Source organism: Protopterus annectens, chromosome 4.part0 (assembly GCF_019279795.1).
Source record: "Protopterus annectens isolate FY-2018-M chromosome 4.part0, PAN1.0, whole genome shotgun sequence".
NCBI classification, from domain to species: domain Eukaryota; kingdom Metazoa; phylum Chordata; order Ceratodontiformes; family Protopteridae; genus Protopterus; species Protopterus annectens.
The window spans coordinates 1,973,659,896-1,973,680,173 of NC_056733.1; positions in this window are offsets into that span (position 1 = coordinate 1,973,659,896).

The following is a 20,278-nucleotide window of genomic DNA, read 5'->3' on the forward strand; positions in this document are numbered from 1 at the left end:
GCACAGAGAGACCCAGAGTTCTCCTCTCAGGACCAGGGATTAATGAGCAATGGGTGGGTCTCAAATCTGTAAGGAAATGTCATTACTGAAGAAAAGGTGTCAAAGGTGATCAGTCCACCAGTTTCCAATGTCCAGACAGGACCAGATAAAATGCAAGTTTATCCCAGTAATCAGAAAATACTGAGAGACTGGTATGAAATTAAAGCTGCTGCATCCAGCTGTCTTCAGAATATTTTTTCCAGAGGATCGAAGACATTTTTGGATGATGAACACGCTAAGAGGTAAAAGTTTAGTCAACAAAGACTGATGCAGCAAGTAGGAGGAGACTCTGCTTCTCATTCTTCTGGCAATAGCATAGCGCATAAAGACTCATGCTAGTGAAACCTTTTCTAATGTTCCAAACAGAAATTCAACAACAAAAGAGCACATGAACTAACTACGAGAATCAGGAGTATCTTAGACTTGAGCCAGAGACTGGTGTTGGGAGATGAAGATGATTAAGAAGACCAGCAACATTGTGAAATTAGTGAAGAGATGGGAGACTGTAAAGCATCAATCCCATTAGATATAGGATTACATATCTGCAATGTGGCTTTGCAGAAGTGGCGCAGGAAGCCTAGAATTGTGTTGACTCTTTTAAAATGATGGGTGAACTGCAAAGCATATATCCCACTTTGTATGTCTTTAATGTTTAAAAGACTCCAATTTGAATTTGTCTATTAATGCAACCTTGGCTGATTTAACTATTCTTTCCTAAACTTTGGCTGTGGCAGTTGATAAAGTCCTTAACAGTTTGAAACATATTAATGGATCAGTGCTGAGTGACAAGAGCAAAGTAAGTAGTTTACATGTTCAAAAAAAAAGCAACTTCTAGTTCTCCTTCATTAGTAACAGATGAAGACAATGTTATTGGAGAGCCTGTTGACATTACAGCTTTGAATATTGATAGTTTGTTGGATTGTAACATTAAACCTTCCAGACATATTTTTAAAAAGACTGATGTACGAGCTATGGGTAAGGAAACCTTTTCAAGCATCAGGGTTTGTAAAAACAACATCTATGAATTAGAAAAAAAAAGTTATTTAAACTTAAGTTTTACCTCAAACATTGTATCAGTCTGAAACAGGTACCACATGGCCAGAGAACTTATACATTTCCGAATGGTATTTCCAAGAAGGATTAACTTTTTGCTGAACTGGTGTCATTATTTAATGAAACAGGGATTGCAGTAATGAGATTGCTTGTTAAAAATGATTGGTCTAAATTTAACATTTTGGAAGCACAAATACATTAGATGCAAACATTTTTATTTTGACCAGTGCTAGTCTTAATACTGTGGTGTTTTTGCAAGAGTTAGTAGGCATGTTGCAACTGTTATTACCAGAAAAGAGAAAAACATATTGAGATTTAGAGGCTTATGAATGTGGTGAAGCCTATGCTTTAAAATCTCAAGACAATTTCCACACTAATGTTGAAGAGTTTAACAATGATATTCAAGTTCATGCTGACAATAATGCTGAACATTATGTTGTATTTCCATCAGTACATGACATTTGAGCAGTTTCTTCTAAGTCTTGTGCACAAGCTGCTAAGTCCAACAATATAAATTTGCCACCCATGTCACCAGCTTCTCCTTTTTTCAGTTGAAAACACACAACAGACAAACATCTGTGTTCAATTACAAAGGGAAAGTTTGAGGAAGAGGACAGGGAAAGGCAAGGAAGAAATAACAACTCTAGTCCATGTTTTTAATTTAAGTGACTTTGAACTTATAAAGAACATTTACTATTACTTAAAAAAGTTTTTTTCATTTGTGCTTTCAAGGAGAGCAGACTTCACCAGGTTTATTGTTGATTTGAAGCTTTACACTCATAAATTAAATCTGAATTATATTTTGGATGGTAATACTAAACCTGGTTTAAAAAAATTCACAGTTAACCCAGCATTAAATCATACTTTGCAAGTATTTAATTATTTATGCAAGAGTGATCGAAGGTCTTTATTGGTCAATGAAATAAGGACTAAGTATTTCAATCTTACGTTAAAAAAAGAACACTTTTCAATTTAAGTAACAAGAGAAGTATTTGAAAAATGAAAACAGATAAGGGGGAAAGTATTGCTATTATAAATGCACAAAACTGCATTAATTCTATGAAATGCTATGAAGTTGTGTCCCTCCCAATGACTAATTATATTTGTTCATTAATTGACAAACTATTAATAGAGTTAGTATATCAAGATCAGATTAACTGTGACCTTTATGAATTTCTCAAAGTGAACCACCCAAAGATTGCAAGATTGCTTGGTACACCAAAAGTTCACATAAATTCTATGCTTCGCCCTTTTAGTCCTATAGTGGTGGCAGATTTTTAAAAACCAGAGCCACTTTCTGTCTTTTTAGACACTGTTTTAAATCCCATTGCAAAATTCTAGTTATTATTTAAAGGATTTATGGATGCTTTTAAATATTTTGCACAAGTACAATTTTGTTGGAAAGAAATCAATTTTTTTACATTAGATGTGGTGGCTTTATACACATGCATTAAGCAAGATTTTGGTATTGAGTTTGTTAGAAATTATTTTTCTAAGTATAACTCACTGGAAAATTTCTTAAACATTAATTGAATTTTATTGGAAGTGGATCTTAATGACATTGTTCTTGTTTTTTATGGTATGTTCTATAAACAAAATAAAGGGGTAGCCATGGGTGCTAGAGGTGCCCCAGTTTTTGCAAACTTTGTAATGTCTTGGTGGGAATCAGAATTTTTGGTACATCTTTTACTGTTTGCCAAAGTCAGTTTATATTGGTGTTACACTGATGATTTATTCTTTTTTGGAATGTACCATTCATTATGAGGTATGTGAGTTGCATCAATCATTAAATTCTACTACTTTTTTATCTTTTATGTTGTGAAATCATGGGATAACTGTTTAGTTTTTAGATTTGTTTATTAGTTCTTTTATTAGTTTTGATTCTGTTAACAAAAGATTTCAAAGTAATATTTTTAGAAAAGAAAGTTTTACAAATAATTATGTATGTACAAACACTTAACATCCACAATTTATGAAAAGAAATGTTATCCGTGGAAGTTTATTAGATTAAGTACACTGGTGAGTGACGAGATTGTCTTTCCAGATGACTTAACAGTTCTTAAATTATTTCTCAATACAGATTACAAAAATAAATGGTTAAATGAAATTATTAGAGAAATTCATGAAAAAAAAGACATTTTAGGTTTGGTCCAGTTCTATCAATGGGTCTTCCAAGTTCAAACAAAACCCATGATAGATACAGTTGTTTTGGTAAATCAGTTCCTTTGCCAATTTCTATAGCTATGAGTGGCATTAAAGACATCATCATGAATAATTGGAAAACTATAGTTGGCAGCAAAAATTTGATGGATGTGACTGGAACAAAACCTTTGTTCTCATACAAAAGAACAAACATATTAAGTCTTTTTTAACACAATATTTTGGTCAGCAATTTTACTGAAGATAATTCTGAGACTTTTAAGTGCAGACATTTGCTAACAGTGAGGGTATATATCTGAAGGTTCATGTGTTTATATTAAACATCTGGAAATACAGATTTAGGCAAAGAAGAGATTTACATGCCAGTCTGAAGGTGTTGTATATTTTGCTCAATGTGAGACATGCACTTGTTTTTATATTGGCAAGGCATTAGAAAGTTATATAAAAGATTTATGAACATGAAACTGCTATCAAAAATAGAGCCAAAAAATGCACTTGTGAAACATTCTTCTGCTTGTAAAACTTTTAGTTTTCCTTTCTTGTTCTTGATTATATTTTGTTAATACCACTAGGTGGAAACCTGAATGCACTTTTAGGATGCAAAGAAACAATGTGGCAAGTCAGCCTTACATCTGATAAATGGTTTGCGTTGAATATGTCTATAAATTTCATATATTTTTTTTAAGGTTATAGATAATTTAATTGTTTGGTTGCTATTTGTTCACAATTTATTTAGTATTTGATCTGTTTTAGTCAAGACAAATGCATTGGTATATTTTTTAGATGTTAGCCATTGGTCTATTTTGATTAATTGATCACGTGATTTGTGTTATAAAAGGTAATTGTTTGCGTGTTCTTTTGAGTTCTGATGAAGTTCTAATTATGTATTTATTAAACAGAATAAAAATGCTAAACAAATTCACTAGTGGTGGGTTTCTGTATCACTTACAAGTTCAAACTTTTTTTAGCTTTCTTGTGTTATTTCTGTTCACCACCTTTTTTATCAATGTTTCTAAGGACACTGAATGGAATGAAGTAGAAACTAATTCAAACTTTTTTGTTCATATTAATATTTGTATAAAAACTTTCAGATGTAAAACTGAATAGGGTGCAGTCACGGGTATATTAAATGTGAGATGTGAAGATTATCATTCACTGCTTTATACTTTAAAGACATTAAAGCAAGAAAGTGCTTTTTCTTCATTATAATACATGCAGACCTTACACTGTAAAATGTAAGAAAGGTTAAAGTTAATACAATGTTGTGATCTTGGCCTGCTAGAGTGGGTGATCTAAAACTATATTGATCACATTATATGTTGAATTAAGACAACAATTTCATGTTTGTTTAAGCTACAGACAATGTTTTCTTTTTTAAGCAAATAGGTTTGAAAATAGGACCAAATGATAAAATTTATGGAAAATAGTAGTTCCTTCATGCATTTGTAAAGTCATTAGTTATTTTCTTCTATTTAAATGATTTCAGGGAAGCATGAAGTCTACAGGTGTAAGAAATTAATCAATGGAGGTCTGAACAATGTGCTCTGTGTGAAATCTACAAAGATTATTTCATGTGTCTGCAAAGGCAATAGCATTTTTTTCTCACTGCAACTGCTTTTCCTTGGAGACCAGTCATCTTCAAGTGCAAGCAATTAATCATGAGAGGTATGAATACAGACTGCTGACTGAAATCTACAAGGTACAATACAATTAATATTTAAAGATACACTGGCAAGCAGTTCAGTGAAAAATACATGAAATGTGACACCATGGAAAAGTTATACAAGTTGTCCCCTCCCAGCAGACATAACACTTTAATGCATTTAATATATCAGTGAATAATTTAGTTTTATTTATTTAAAGATGCCCAGTGCGTTGTTTCATAGGGAGTTAATGTTTACTGAAAGTATGCAAGCTATTTTTCACATCAGGGAGAGGAAAACAGAAGAACTGAGAGCAATCAAAATAAGAGGGGAATAACCTCTCTAGCATGTGCTTTAGCATGAGTAGCCTTAATTTTAGAATAGGCAATGTCTGAGGGTGCAACCATTGATTTGGATCAACTCCTCATCTGGAGTGGTAAACTTTTTTTTGGAAAAAAAAAAAAACATTTTGCATATCGTTTGCAAGTTAAAATGGGATGGAACTCTTAAAATCTACTTCATCATTTCAGTGTTTTCACTGAAGCAAAAAGACATCAAAATATGACCGTTTCAAGTGGAAATGAGAAGCAGCAGCTATATGCCAAACGTTAGTGTGCATGGAAGCCAAAAGTCAGAAATATGTCATGAATATTATGTGAAAGCAATATCTTTCCATTATAATGAATACTCAGTCTATATTATCATAGAATGTAAATGGCCCTACATGTATAGACAAACCCCAGGACTCAATAAAGCCTATACTAAGTTTACACGGTTCTAATGAACAGACAATGCAAACATAACTCATACATTCTTTCTCCTAATTTTAGTTTTCCTGCTAATATTCTTGCAGTTTTAAATACTGACAGTTATTCATAAAAGTTACCACAAAGTATAGACTACATGTACACTTAATGTAATGTTTCTGAGTGTCTAGAAAGCACAAAAAATGTGATAAGACTTTTACTGAATACATACAGTGTATATTTAGTGCAGGCTTTATTTAATCTGGCCCAACATGTATACAGTATTGAACTATATTAAGAAATGTAGGATGCAAATATCAATAATGCAGGAGACATGGACAGAAATTAATGTGCATTTGACAAAGGGAATTTCAGGCTGTACATTCAGCAGAATATAACGGACAAAGGAAAAGGAGGGTAATACTGACTGTGAAAGGGGCTCCCATAGTGATGTAAGAGAAGAGGAAAGACAATAATATGGATTGTGAAAGGGGTTCCAGTAGTGATAGAGGAGGGAGGAGCTCAATATTATTTGTGGTAGCAAGGGATTATTGGCAGGGGTGGAGGATTAAACTGCCATGCATTTATATTCTACCTAAAGCTGCTATTGAGGAACGTAAGAAAATATTGGGAGAAATAATAAGCTTTAAGTAAAGAATGTTATTTAGGGTGGGGAGTGGAACTTGAGTACTGATAATGCATGAGGGATCCAGAAGAAAAAGTGTAACAAAAGAAGACATATTTCTGAAGACATAAAAGTTGGCTAGAATGGATAGAAATTATATTTCACAGAAGCATATGCATATAACTGAACATGCTGAGAGAGCTCCAATAACTACTTCAGATCATGCTCCAATAAAAATGCAAAAGAATAGATACAGGGTAATGAAATGAAATTGATAAAGTGGCACTTTCTTACTTACCCATTAAAAAGAAAGGATATTAAGGAATGGGTAGTGGAAATTATTAGAGAATTGTTAGGAAAGACAGAAATTTCTTCAGAAGGTAAAGTTACTCAAAAATGAAAATACAGTTTAAAAACATGGTCGAAATAAGAGAGGAAAATATGGGAGAGTACAGGAATTATTTAGAAGGGTTGAGAAAGGATAAACTATTGCAAAATAATGAGAATCTCAAAAAAAAAAGGAGGAGATGCCAAATGCTAAATGGAAATTAAGGAAACATTTGGATAATATGCATGAGTTTAGACAGGTTGCTGTTAAACAACTTATTTTTTTATAACTCCAGAGCACAAAAACTTTTGGCACAGCAACTTTAGCAGCAGAAAGAAACAAGGGTTATTGCCAAATGTAGGGAACCTATGACAAGAAAATAATGTACAATTAAGTAAACTTAGCATAACAGTACATGCTCAAACTGATAACTCTTGCAGTAGCATAAAGCTATATGAGATGTGTCCTGTCAAGGATCAAACATCTAACAAGCATACAAACTGATTTGTGCACTATACATTCATTGAAGCACAAGAGCATGCTGGTATAAATGGGGATGCACAGGTGCCAAAATTTGGAGCTTTTTTGCATCTTGCATTGAAGACTGCAACCAGAAAATAAGATGTGCTGAACACTCCACATTTTTATTGTCATGCCGGAAACAGGGGAAGGGCATACAATACCCTAAGAGAAAGTTGCCAAGGACAAAAAATAAGAAGGGTGCTGGAGGGAATGTTTTAGTACAACAACAGTGATTTAGTCAAACAGCTACTGTTATAGTAAGTTTACTTATACAACTACATGTTCACCATTAGATCATTGTTTCTGTAGCATAATGCTATATGGCACAATTTTCAAAGCTTAGACAAAAAGAGTGGGGAATGCAGAACCAGAGTCCAGAAGATCATGGAGGATAAACCTAGCACATCCACTCCTGGCTCTGGAAAAGGAATCAATTTTGTAGTGAAGGTGTGCACTGGGAACCAAGTTGCTGTCTTCTAGAGAGCAACCCTTTCCAAAAAGCCCCAGAAGTAGCCATAGCTCTGGTAGGGTGTACCCTGCCATTCTGGGGGACTTTTTTCCATGGTGAAAACAGCACACCTGAATAGCCTAAGATAACCATCTAGATATTATCTTGGGAAACTAGATGCCTTTTCCTCTTACGTTCATAAGAAACAAAGCTGATTACCCAGTCTGAAATACTTTGTCTTGTGCAAGTAGTACCTCAGCTATATGTTAGCATTTGGGGAATGAAGTATTCTCCCTCCTTTGTTTTTTAGACTAGGGGAAGAAAACAGGAAGGTGAACAGATTGATTCAGAGAGAATGTGGATGTTGTGTTAGGCATAAATGAAAGATTCGTTCTAAAACTCACTCTGTCATTATATAAATACAAAAACAATTGAACAGACATTAGGGGTAAGCAATTCAGATACTCTTCTAGTTGAAGTCAGAGCAATAAGTAAACCTGTCTACCAGGTAAGGAACTTTAATGAAGTAGCTGAAGGTAAGGTTCAACTGGAGGCAAAGTTAGTTCCTCCTACTCAAAGTTTAGATCCCTTGAAGGAACCATCTGTTTCCGTGGCAGTGTAATGTGTAAGATCCTTTTCAAGAATTGCTTCATCTGGAAAGAGGAGGAAGGGGAATCTAATGGTAGATAAACTGAAATGGCCAAAAGGTGTACATGAAAGAAGTGCAAGGCAGCCCAGAACTGAGCAAGTCACACAAGTACTGGACAACGAACGTCACCCTTGCCTGTGATGGGTCCTAGCCCCTGATATGGCATCAACTGGAAAATCTTTTGTTTTATCTAAATCTGATTTTCTAGTAGTACGTTTTCCAGCCTCCTTTGGTATCTGTTGCACATCCTCTCTAGACGGTCATCTAGAAGTGCTCAAAAATATATCATCCAATCACTTGGGTTAAGGTTCAGAATATTGTGGTGGATGAGAGACTCCTTGTCCTGTGTGAGTAGGTCCACTCTCTGAAGAAGTTTCTAGTAATTACCCCTGGCTATGTGCATGAGAAGGGAGAACCAATGTTGTCTGGGCCAAAAAGGAGCTACTAGGAAAAACCCTTTGAGAGTCCTTATAGGTTCATAGCCTATTGATCAGTGAGGATCTTTACCAGCCTAGCTATACATTCTCATGAAGTTTTTATCCCTGATATTTCAAGTACAAATAACCCAGATACAAGCAGAACATTTACATGTTGGTCTTATCTATGATAGACAAGGGTGCTAAATCAGGGATGAATTTGCAGTTACCTATCCTTTATGTTTGAACAGTGTTAAGAGAAGTACTCTGCTTTGTATGGATAGGAAGGTGATTTCAAAGAAGCGGCATTCTCTGTCATACATAAATAGCACCCCAACAAGTTCTATTTAAGTTGCAAAACAGTTTTAGATCTCTTGAGCAGGTATTTATGCTTCCATTGGTTTTGCAAATGTGCAGTAGGTCTGACAAGATAGGGTCTGTTGAGGTTTTGTAAGCAAGGCAGAGTTCACCTCTGAGTAGTCTGTATGATACTGAAAAGAGGGACAAGGCTTTGAGATGCTCTGAATAGTTTTTTATGATTTAAGCCATTGATTTTCTTATTAAGAAACCATTGTGGGCATTCAGATGTTTGAACAGACACATACTGAAGGGGGCATTATACTTAACTGAACAGGCACATACTGAAGGGGGCATTATATTCAATGATTGGCCTGAGTGCAAAAAACAGTAGAAAGATCACATCATTGGACCTGAACACATACACTTAGAAATAAGTTGTGCAATAAAAAAGGACTTTTGTACAATAGCATATATATGGAAATCAAAGCACAATTCATTGTCTACATAGGTTCCCAGGTCTCAAACTACTGGACTAATTTTCAGTGCTGTGTTGTCAGTATGATAGTTACAAGGGACTTCTTGCTTGCTGTAGGATACTATTATGCATTTGTTTGGCATACAGTTTTAGTTCATGGTTTTGAGAATAGCTACTGATTTAGGAAAGACCCTTTTGGAGGTTATTGGTGCCATCTGAAGAGTTTAATACAGAACCAGGTTTAGTCATCTGCAAACTTTGTCAACCATAAACCCTCAACAATAGCTTTGACCTCAGAGAAGTAAATGCCAAAAAGGAATGGCCCAAGGACTAAACCCTTTTTGTAGGAGACAAAACCAAGGTAATAAGGCTGGGCCGCTCTAAATGTGAAATGGTGTTGAATGGCTTTGTATGGTCTAGATATTTGGTATGAACTGATTTGCCATCATCCATTATTTCAGAAAACTTCTCAAAGAAGTCAACTAGATTAAGTAGGCAGACTGCCATGATAAATCCGAACTGGCTTAGGTTAAGAGTTCATAGATTACCTATGTCCTTATTTATTAATTCCATAATAATACTTTCCATAGCCTTACAGATGAGGCTGGTCAGACGTATGGGCCTATAACTTTCCAGGTCCATTCACACCCCACCTTTTTGCAAGGGGATGACAGTTGCTGTCCTCCATTCATCGGGGACAAAGCCTGTCAGGAGGCTGACACTAAATAGCCTCTGTAGGGGTCTGACAGATCCTGTTTAATGATTGCCAGTAAGCAGCCAAGTATGCAATCTGGCCCGAGAGAAGCAGTGTTCTTGCCCTTGGACAGTATGTTGAGGATTTGTCCATGGGAGATTTGAGGGAGGAGTGTAAATGTGGGTAGGAGATCTAAGAATGTAGGGGAGGTGAAGTTACAGCTAAGTTTATCCAGTAGTAGAATGGATGTGCTCTCTGTGTCTATGTATGGGACATCACTTACTATTAGCTCTGTCCATTGCTGAGCACTTTTTCTAAGGTTTCTATCTTACTTAATGGCAGCTTTGTGGTTGTACTTTGTGTGGCTATTGTTACCTCATATCTGGCTTTGGCTGATTTAAATTTAGAAAGAGCTTTTTGCATCTTAAAAGTTACACTTATTTTTACATGCAATGAGTTTTTTTTTTCTTTTGTTATAGAGCCTGTTTATATTTGGATTCAACCACAACTGCTTATTTTGAATTTGGTGCTGTACTTTGGAGGAGGTCAGATGCATTTATGCAGCTATCCACATGTCCACATGTGAATAGAATTTTTTGGTAAAGGATTCTGCATAAATAATGGTCTCAATGACTTGGAAGGAAATGTTGACTTTAGCAAGGTCATGACTCAAATTTAATAACCAAAATTTTATTGCCCATTTGATGTGTGAAGTATCTGATCCAGCGAATTTGTACTGATGAAGTCCAGAAATCTCTGGGCATACATGTTAGAGGATGTACACATCTTCCAGTTAATGGAGGGGTAGTGGAAGTTTCCTAGGAGAATAGTATTGAGTTAGGGAAGTCATACTAGTTAATTAGAAGTTATGGGCTGATGGAGGACATAGAGGGGGTCCTATAGTTAGCCATGTGATAAGGAGTCTTGTTATCAGAAAGTTGGATATGAAGGAGTTCCTAATCATTATCCTGTCTAACTAGTCTGGAGTAGAACATGGAAACACCACCATCCTTAATGCCTTCATCTAGTGGAGTGAGCCTGAGCATGCATTATACTTATAGTAAGACAGATATGAAGGTATAGACATTCGACCAAGTGGCTGCAGCACAAATGCCATCAATTGGTAATTTGGAGAAAACTGCAGTGTTGGCAGCAACTGATCTAGAAGAATGACCCTTAGGAGAACCAGGTAAGGGCAATCCCTTCTCCTTGTAGGCATGGGAAATACATGGAGATAGCCAGCAAGAAAGAGATACTATAGAGACTCCTCTACCCAATTTTGTTGGGGAAAAGGAAACAAATATCTGGTTGGTCTTTTTGACATTCTTAGTACAGGATAAGTAAAACCTGAATTGATGATTCACTTTCAGAAGGTATAGCATGTGCTCTCCTTGACTGGCAAAACAAGGGAAAAAAAACAGGGAGGTTGATAGATTGGTTGAGCGATGAATCAGAAACCCACCTTAAGGAGAAAAGATGGGTTTGTTCTCAAAATGGTCATATCCTTGTGGGAAACCAAGTAAAAGAGCATGGATCTCCAATATTCAGTGTGCAAAAATGCTGCTACTAAAAACTAAGTTTTCCAAGAAAGGTATTTCAAATCAGCTCTAGCTGCATATTTGAAAGGGGGACTCATCAAAGCCTGAGAAAGATGGTAATATCGCAAAAGGGAACAGGATCCCTAAGGGGTGCTGCAGTAGAAATGTACCCCTTAGGAAGCCATTAGACAACTTCAGTAAAGTGACAGGTGACTGATTTTTCCCAAATGTGAAAACTGAAATAGCACCCAACTGAACCTTGATGGTAGAGTATTACAGCCACTGTTAAAGAGAGAAGCCAGAAATTCTGTGAGCCAGGAAAGAACCAAATTCCTACTAGAAGCACAGATTGAAAATCTTTCCATTTACTTTTATAAATCTTCCTGGTAGAAGGTTTTTATGAGGAAGTCAGAATATGAACAAATTGGGATGACAGCCTGGACTGTCTATCCATCACTGGAACAGAAAAAAATGTGCAGTCATCTTGAGGGCTTTTATGCCTTGGGCAATGCTTCCCTGACAGGTGAGAAGGGTCTAGAAGATGGTCCAGTAGCCACAGAGGGTGAATCAGATGAAACTATAAAAAGGAAAACCACACCCATTGAGATCAGCAAGATGCAATGAGGATCACAGAGAGGTGTGAGCGGGTAGGCATAAAGGAAACCAGGGGGTGAAGTGTGGTTCAGAGCATCCCGGGGGGACTTCTATTGGGGGGATTAAAGCGAAGTACCTGCTGTATTTGGTGTTAACTGGGGAAGCAAAGAGGTCGCAGTACTGTCAACCCCAGCAGATGAAAATATGACCTGTCACTGCCAGGTTTTGGCGTCACGCATGAGAAAAGAGGATAGAACTGCTCAACCTGTCTGCTATTATACTGGATACCTCCATATGTGCTTTGCTATCAGAACGTGTTAAAAAGATATTGCAGACTGCCAAACCCTCATGGCCTCTCAACATATTAGTTAAGAACATGTTTCCTCCCTGTTTGTTGATGTACCAGACTACTGACATATTATCTATCTAGATAGAAATCACAACCTTGGGGAGGTGTCCTGGAAAGCCTGCAACTCTAGGAGAAAGTACAGTTGTAAGTAACCTTAAAATAACAGTAGATGCTCAAATAACCATTACTGGAGTAGTCTTAGCTATGCATAGGATACCACAACCAGACAGCTTCCAAAGCTTCAGGGCACCTTCCACAAGCCCAAACAGTCAGACAGCTCATGCTGGGCTGGCTAAAAACATATGTTTGGGCACCAAGCCCTTCAGAACTTTCATGCCAACAGAAAGAGGGTGGCTGAGCACTGAAAGAACAAAGTTAAAAACAACAAAAATTAAGTATTCACACCCTGGCATAAAGACACCAAACAACAAGGGGGTTGGATGGAGGGAGCAACTAAAACATCAGTGATCATTTGAACATCTACTGTTATGGTAAGTTTACTTACATAATTGTACTATGTTCATTAAATTGATTACTGCTGCAGTAGCCTTATCTGTATGGGTAGATTACCCTAGCTTACTACATTTGGGAGGTGGAAGGGGAAGGGTCGAGAAGCCCCTGGAGAATGGTCCTAGCAAAGCCTGATCTAGACCTAGAGAAGGAATCAAGCTTGTAATGTCTAGTAAACATATCTATAGAAGACCAAGTTGATGCTTCTAGAATATTTCTAGAATCCAACTCTTTCCAAAAAGCCACAGATAAAGCCAAGGCCCTGGTAGTGTGGGGCCTTGACACTGCCTGGAATAGTTTTGTCATGTTAAGTATAACAAAAGGCAAGTCTTAGACAACAATTTATTTATTTTATTTATCTGATATTTGTTAACCAGATGTCTGACTGAGCTATGGCCCATTTTCAGTGGAAGCCTAGGGAGAAAAGCTCTACACCAAGAAAAAGAAAAGAAAAGGATTACATGGCACAAATGTTACATTCTGTAGAGTAGAGTTTAGGTACAGAATATAAATGAGTCTAACAAGGTTATTACAATGAAAAAAAAACAAAAATACAGGCAACACATAATTTCTAAGACAACATAATACCTACAATAAATGCGTTCTTAGTCCCATACTCAGTGTAGTAGTAGAGATAAAGCCTGAAAAAGTTAGATGAGTAGGCAGTGCAGTAAGTGATACAGGAGGTCAGTGGAGGGAGGTATGCACATAGGATTGTACAGCCAAGTAGAAGTGATTATAGAGTAGTAAATAGGGGGTTGAGAGAGGAAAATCTGCAAGAAGAAAACTGATAAGCATTGCGAGAGGGGTGGGATGGTAGAAGGTTTAGAAGAAAAATAAGAAAGTACCAAAATCAGACTGTTAGGTGGGATTTTGACACGTACAGATTCAGGAGGTTAATAGTGTTTCTGTTAAGGCCTTTTTGAAGTTGTGAGTGTTTGTTGTAGATCTGATACATAGAGAGAGTTTATTCCAGGCTACGGAAATTGTGATGTTTTGGAAATAGTCTGCTTTGACACAGGTTGTCCCTTCTTCTTACCCTTCACAAGAAACAACTGATCTGAAGACATGAAAGATTTAACTCTGTCAAGACAGTACCCAAGTTGTCAGTGGACATTGAAGATATGGAGTATTCTTTATCCCTTATTTTTAGGTTCAGGAAAGAAGACAGGGAGATAGATAGTTTGACCTAGAATAAACTTGAATAACACTTCAGGCATAAAAGGAGGATTAGTTCTCAAAGAAACACGGAGTCTCTATGGAAAATGAGACAGGGTTGATTCGCCATAAGAACTTCCAACCCAGATACTCTTTTTGCAGATAACATGGAAAACTGTTTTACGTATTGCTCTAAGTACCTCAAGTCAGTCAGATTAACTGGTTCAAATGAAGCAAGCGTTAGCTTCTCTGACACAAAATTAAGATCCCACGGTAGGGCCACCAATGTTCTTGGAGGGCTCTTATGCAAACCCCCTTTCAAAAATATTTTGACATGAGAATGCAGTGAAAGAGGATCCATGAGCAGACATGCTAAAATGGCTGATAAATGAACCCTGATGGAGTAAGAAAGGCCATAGGACAGTAACTCTCACAAATATTGTAAAACCAGAAAACAACTAGTCCTGAATGGGTGCTTGTTATGTTGTTGGCACCAACTTGAAAACCTTTTCCATTTGGTACTATATGATTTTCTAGTAGAGGATTTCTTGCCTGCATTAGTACCTGTTGCACATGTCCAGTAAACAGGTACCTAAAGGGAATTAAGACACTGACATCTTGGCAGTCGAGTTGAAGTTGATTGGAGTTGGAGTGTATCAAGAGATTCCAATGTGGATAACCTGCAATGAGCTATAACTAGAACTCTGGAACTAGACACTTTGCAAACCCTCTTAGTGCAGGGAATAGTCCGAAGGGAAAATAACTGATAATGCGATCCAAACACACAAAACTTTAAGAAATGCCTGAAGTCTGTATGAGTAGAGATGTAGTGATAAGCATCTTTTGCATTTAGTGTTACCACAAATCTTGAATGAGGAAGAAGAGATAACAGGTTTTGAAGTGACATCATTTTGGGGGTTGGAAGGGTGGCTTAATGGCTAAGGTGTTTGCCTTACAAACACAAAGTGCAGGGTTTGAGTCTCACAAGGGATAATTGACTAGGCTTAAAATGGCTCGCAAGGGCAATTAGCTTAGTACTAAACTATGAACTATGAACTATGAAACTATTCTCACAAACAGGTTTAGGAAAGAAAGATCCAAAACTGGTCTCCAAGCATTTTCTTTCTTTGGCACTAGAAACGTCCTTGAATAAAAACATTTCCTCACCTGGGAAGGAGGAGGAACTGGTTCTATCACAGCATTGGACAGTATATGTTGAAGGAAAGGTGGAAATAAAAAAATTCTGGTCTGGTGGATGAGTGATTATCCCCTCTAAAGAGGAATTTACTCCTACTGCCATCCAGTAACCTCTATGAATGATCTTCAGAACTCATTTGTCTGAAACTATCTGTTGCCAAGGAGAAAAGTGGAGATTCAGACTTTCTACATGAGAAACTGGGATACCAGGGTGGGAATGGGGGACAAGGTGTCTTAAATAGTCATTCTGACATGTTGGACTGTCCTTGCTTTGGGGGGGGTTCTTGAATTCTATTTCGACCCTCTTTACCATTTCTTCTTAAATGTCGATTTACCTGCATTTTGTTGAGACTGTTTATTTTGTTTCTTTTTTTGCCAAAACTGGAGGTTAGAGAATCTCTTAGAAAATTTTGGAAAAGGAGGGCTGAAAAATCTTATGAGACCCCCTGTCAACTTACCTTTTTTCGTCACAATGTTTGATCACCTCTGCAGCAGAGGGGACAAAAACTAAATCTCTATCCTAAAGAAAATTTAAAATGGAATTTTTAACATCTGAGAGGTTCGGAGAATGCAGCCAGGCAAACCTCCTCATAACAGTACTGTTGGCCATATCCATGGAAGTATCACCAACTGAGTCATACACGCACTGTAAACAATGAGTAATGACTTGTACAAAAGATGTCACCAAACTAATTAAAGCAGATTTTTCTTACAAAAAGAAACAGCTGACAAAACATTCCTCATATGTTCAGTTAGTCAGAACAAACCTTGACATATGAGCCTGACAATTCAAAATACTGAAAATTCAATAATCTTCCCATCCTTATCACAAAGAGTAGGACTGTAATTGACTAAATGTTTAGGAAGATTGTATAAAAACCTAAAATACTGAGGGACTTTATACATCCTACCACTTTTTTAGGGGCAGCTGGCTATCAGAAAAATTACAGGCAGTAAAATACACACATTCTCCAAAGCTGGCAGAACTGGGTGAGGGGTCTGGAAATTCCTTCTGTAACAGCTCACAGTATTTTCTCAGGGACTAGGAAATCACAGTGTTCCCCCATTAAATTCACAGGCACATTCTGGAAATAGTTTCAGAGAAAGAGAAACTCCACAGGGAGAATCAGAAATTGATCTGTCTTCTGAGTTTGAATCAGAAATCTGACAAGAAATCTCTGTACCTCTCCTTTAATCTTCTTGCCCAGTTTCAGAATCTTCAGTCTCTGCAGGAAAAGGGGTATAACTTTTTCTTTACCAGAAACCTCTTTATAAGAAGGATCAATAGCCTGAATTAAACCATGTGCCAGACCCAGTAAACTACTCCGTCTAATGAAATTTGAGGAGGAGTAGATACATGTTTAGTTTTCAGTTTCTTTTTGACAGGTACAATGATGCCAACAGAATTATCAATGGCAACAGCAACTTCCCAAGGGATGGGAACAACATTCTGACAAAAGAGGGAAACATTCCCTGTTCCACCTCCCAGAAGTAACAAAAGTTGCACTCCCTTGCCCACTGAGGGGTTCCCAACAGCTGCTCAGGACATGGCTAACCCTTGATCCACAGTGGCTACACCAGAGGGATCCTGGATAAAAGATGAATGGTCTGAGGTACAACTAATGGCCACGACAGAGTCACCCACCTGCAGCTGAGGCAGATTTCTAGCTTGCTGTGATGGCAAAGGTTGTTTGCTTAACTGTTTCTTTTTCTAGAGAAAGTTTCCAGTTTATTCCATGGTTAAGTCAAAAATGGTCCCTTTTTCCCCAAGGGAAAACAAGCAGCAAAAGCTGCAAAAATATAAGTCTTTAAAAATAACCTTTTTCACAGAAAAGCATAATAAAAAGTACTTTAAACACATTGACAGCCTCAAAAAGTAAACAATTTTCCACAGAAAATCTGTTTTTCTATTACTTTAAAAAACGTATAAACTGATGGGGGGGGGGGCTCTTGTTTTAAAGTACAATACAGTCTCATGACAGTCCAGTAAAACACAAACTCTTAGCTTTAAATAACTTTCCTGAAAAGGAAAATGTTATTAAACAAATATATTTTTTTTAATATGAAAGTTTTTTCTCAAAAGGGAACTTATCTGCCTAGCAAAGGAACAGCACAAGCCAGCAGCCAATCCTGGTAAGCCTCACAGGAGCGTTTACTTCAGTGGCAGGAAAGCTATTTAGGGCTTGGAACCCAAACCTGCCTTTTTAGTCATCTCAGTTCAAGCTGACTGATGGTTTGGGCATGTGGAAGGTGCCCTGAAGCTCTGGAAGCTGGATGGCTGTTATATCCCATGTAGGATATAATCCATACAGCTAAGGCTACTGCAGCAGTGATCAATACGGAACACTTCATTTTACTCTTACAAGAAACATCAGAAATGGTAGGGTCAAGAGCCTGAATTAAGCCTGGAGCCAAGACCAATAAATCACTCCTCCCCAAAGTAACTGAGATAGGTGAAGATGAAAGCCTACATTTGTGCTTCTTTTTGACAGCCACATCTGAAGAAGAACAGCTACTTTTGACAGGAAAAACCTCTCTAGGGACAGGCAACCAAGTCTGGATAAGCAAAGATTTACTCCCTGCACCTTCTTCCAAGACCAACAAAGGTTTTCTCCTTTCCTCGTCAAAGGCATTCTAGCAGCCGCAAAGGAAATGTCAACCCCCCCCCCCCAGTCCATGGTATCTGTAGGGACTACACGAAAAGGAGATAAGGAAAAAGGTGAGTGGTCTGAAGAACCAGAAATGGCCACAGCAGAGTCACACATCAGTGGATAAAGCAATTTAGAAGCCTGCTGAAAGGGCAAAGGATCGCTTGTTTTTTGTTTTGTTTCTTTGCTTTTTTTTGGAAAAAGTATAGCTGTGTATGCTGCACTTACCAGCAACAGTATATGTTCGAATTCCTCACAGCTGCAGATGTGGGTTGTGTCTTGCCAAAGATGCAACACCCAACCAGCTACCAAAAGCTTTGGCTCACACCCACACTTTCATTCTGACTGCTAATTGGTCAGCCCTCAGGAGGGAAAATCTTCAGAATTTTCTTACCTAATCATTAAGTAGTAGTGTACTCTTCCTGAACTAAACAAACAAAAAACACAAAACTATTTCCCAACAATAATTATATAAAACTAGAGGGATGGATGGTGGGTGCGTCTACAGCAGTGAGGAATTTGAAAAGCTACTGTTATGGGCAAGTGCAACTTACACAACTGTACAACATTCATCATTCCCACTGTTGTAGTAGCTTTTTCTCTATATGGGTTGATTACTAAAGCATAACTACCATGTTAGGAGAAAGGATATGAATCAAGATGGCCCCTGGAGAATGGGCCTAGTAAAGCCAGTCCTGTATCTAAAGACTCCAGTTTTTAATGCCTTGTAACGGTATGAACAGAGGACCATGTTAGCTGCCTCCAGAATGCTTCTACAGTCTACCCCTTTCCAATATACCATAGAAGAGGACAATACCCTTGTAGAATGAGCCTTGGCACTGCCTGGAAGTGGTTTACTATTTTGAGGATAACAAAAGGGAATAGCCAAGGGCAGCTACCTGGAAATAGGACTAAATAAGGCCAACTCATGCCGAAACTAACATAAGAAACAGCAAATCAGATTTTCTAAAAGATTTTGTTCTGTCAAGATAGTACCAGCACTGCCTATGTACATCAAGAGTATTTACAATCCTTTCTTCCTGGTTCTGAGTGTCAGGCATGAGCACAGGCAGATGAATGGCTTGATTCAAAGCAAACAAACAACCAACTCCATGCAAGTACGGAATTGGGGCACGGCCAAAAACCTAAATCCAAAAATGAACAAATGGCCATCACACGAATATCAGCACTAATAAAATAATTTAATAGCCATCAGGGAAGAAAACAATCAACATGGTGTCCATCAAAAAAAAAAAGTCAGCAAACCGGTTTCGGCAGAATTGCCCTCATCAGTGCAGTAACTGACACCATACCCACACCATTTATATATACAAAGTATCCCTGTCATTGGTGGTTACAGATTTTCATTGAGCCCGGGTGAAAAAAGCCCCCCTAATTTAATGATCGATCTTTTTTCTTTTATATTCAAAATATTATGCCATCCTGACTTATCTCTCCTATTAAACATGATTCTGTCTATAACAACAAAACTAAATTTGGCAGTAGGATGCTTAATGGTGTGTTTAAATAAAGCATCTAACATCACTCAAATGCATTTTCAAAGGACGAGAAGTTTCACCTGGGCTCAATGAAAATCTGTAGCCACCAATGACAGGGATACTTTGTATATATAAATGGAGTGGGTATGATGTTAGTTTCTGCACTGATGAAGGCAATTTTGCCAAAACTGGTTAGCTGCCTGTTTTTTTCTTTGATGGACACTATGTTGACTGTTTTCTTCCCTGATGGCTATTAAATTCTTAAATTATTTTCATAGTGCTGATTTTCGTGTGCTGGCCATTTGTTTATTTTCTGTTTCAATGCAAACTCTGAAACCACTTAGGACATAAAAGAAGGGTCTGTTCTCAATGTGGCCCTATCTCTATGGAATAAGGGAAAGCATTAACCCACCATGAGAGCCTGTAGCTCTATACTCTTCTTGTACATGTCACAGCAATGAGAAGAACAGTATTCTATGTAACTAACATTAAATCTGCTTGATGTGCTGGTTCAAATACAGGTGTGGTCAACTTTTCCAAAACAAAGTTAAGATCTCAGGAAGGAGCAACCAGTTTGCAAGCTCAAGTGTATCACCCCTTTCAGAAACTAACTAAAAACAGTGATGAAAGTGGAGGATCCAGGTGCAGACATGTTGAAATGACTGCAAGAAGTACCTTGATATAGGA